We start from the raw sequence: 2,358 nt of genomic DNA, 5'->3' as shown, positions 1-2,358 counted from the left end.
GGTGAAGCTCAATTGATTCTGATGAAAATAATATGAATTGATTAACTTTTTGTGACAAAAATTTGTCATTTTTCTTATAATTGTGATAATTGATTAGTAGTGGAAAGAAGATGAATACAATGTGTGGAATGTTTTAATGCTACTAAAATGAAAGGTGAATGAGGGGTTAGCTGGACAACAATGGTGTATTTTCGACGCTATTGTACTAAGGGATAAGATTCGATGGAAAAGAAGAAAGGAATGGAGGTGATGATTTACTGACGGTTAAGATGCAACGATCCAGTGGAAAGGGAATGATGCAAGAATGGATTTAGAAGCTTAGGCAGAGTGTACTGTGCGTTGGAATGGTTGCACCTAGCCGTTAAGTTGGTTAGGTTTTATTTAAGAAGAGTAGTTTCATATTGTTCAGTTTAGCCCAATAGGTTTTTAAAGTTGTTTCTATTATTATCAAAATTGCCCGATATGTTTGAGGATTAGATACTTTAGGTCCAATTGCTAGGCACTTATGTTTTTTACTGTCCACAAGGAATGCTTGGACTATTTAAGTATTGTATTTGTCTTTGTTGAAGTTTATGCAGAAAATTGTTTAACTAATTAGAGCGTATCTTGTTTCTTACTCTTTTCCTTTTCCTTTCTTTTATTTTCTTAGCTTCTTACTCTTTCATTACTATTTTATTACTTTTCAATGTTGTCCTTAGCTTAATTGAATCATTTGGTATCAGAGCACTCTCTTAAGCTCTGTGGGTAGACAAATGGCTGAAGGAAGGGAAATCAAGGAAATGCTAGAAAGAATGACCATGGAGTTGGCCAACTTCTTAGTTAGGCAGAATCAGATTGAAGACCAACATGAGAAATCTTTTGCTGAGCTTAAGGAAGCCTTGGAAGCTGTGAAAAGGGGGGATAAGGGTAAAGCTATTGAGGAAAGTAAAGGAAATGGTGAGATGTACACACCCTCTGTCCAACCTATGGCTTGGGTTTCTGCCACACACACAGAAGGAACACCTACTATGGTTACACTTGGTGGATATCAGTTTAGGATGGGGTTCATACCCCAGTTTAAAACACCATTATGAGGGCCTATACATCAAAACCCTGCTATGGGGGTAGGGTCTGCAGGTCATATAGGGCCAAGAACTTTAGCTCCATACCTGATGCCTAGTGGAGCACCAAATCAGATGCATTATGGAGGGTTTCATGGCCAGACATCAATAGGAGGTCTGGGAGGAGGAGCAAACCAGCTTAACTTTCAGGGTTACTTCCATCACCCTATGTCTAGGCTATCCAAGATAGAGTTTCCAAGGTTCAATGGAACAAATCTAAGGTCTTGGATCTACAAGGTGGACCAGTTTTTTTCTTTAGATGAGATACCCCTAAATTAGAAGGTAAGAGTTGCTTCTCTGCATTTTGATGGTTTAACTATAGAATGACATCTCACTTTCATCAAGAGTAGACAACACTTGCCATATCCTACTTGGGATAAATATTTGTATGCTCTCATGGACAAATTTGGGGATGAGTTTGAGGATCCTATGTCTGAATTAAGCTGGTTAAACAGACTGGATTTGTCAAGGATTATCAAAATGAATTTGATAAGATCATGACTAGGCTAACCATCCTTCCGGAGTATGCTATCAGTAGTTTCATTACTGGGTTGAGACCTGAGATAGGTCTCACTGTTAAGAACCACAGGCCTTTTTCTCTACCTCAAGCTTATCAGTTGGCTAGAAATACTGAAGCTCAAGTTCAAGCCGAACTTAAGCTTACTAGGTTCCCTCCCTTTGCTAGTGGTTCACAGTACAAGAATAACTCATACAGTTCCTTTTCAAGAGGAGTTGGGTCCAGAAATGACTATAACCAGGCTAAGAAGGAAACACCTCTGAGTTTGAATAAGAACAATAGCAAGAGATTATCTTCTGCTGAGATGAATGAGAGAAGACAAAAGGGGTTGTGTTTCTTCTGTGATGAGAAGTTCTTCCCTGGGCACAAATGTGGAGGATCCAAGTCATTGTACCTACTGGAGGTTGAAGATGAGAGGGAGGACCAGGAATAAGAAGATGTGGAATTAGAGAATCTTGAGCCAGAAAAAGATGAACAAAAATAGGAGGTTTGTGAAATTTCAGTGCATGCTCTACATGGGCTTCCTACTTACCACACTTTAAGAGTGGATGGGTACGGTACTGTCAGAAGAGACCACTACACATTTTGATTGACCTTGGTAGTTCTCATAACTTCATGGATGAAGGGTTAACAAAGGAACTCCAAGAAGATGTTTAGGCAATGAGGACTCATGCCATCAATGTTGCAGATGGTCATGACAGACATACAAATGAGTTGTGTAAATCCTTTTCGTGGATGATG

Source organism: Solanum tuberosum, unplaced genomic scaffold (assembly GCF_000226075.1).
Source record: "Solanum tuberosum cultivar DM 1-3 516 R44 unplaced genomic scaffold, SolTub_3.0 scf00471, whole genome shotgun sequence".
Taxonomy (NCBI): domain Eukaryota; kingdom Viridiplantae; phylum Streptophyta; class Magnoliopsida; order Solanales; family Solanaceae; genus Solanum; species Solanum tuberosum.
The sequence above is the reverse complement of the archived record's forward strand: the minus strand, read 5'-3'. Positions refer to the sequence as shown.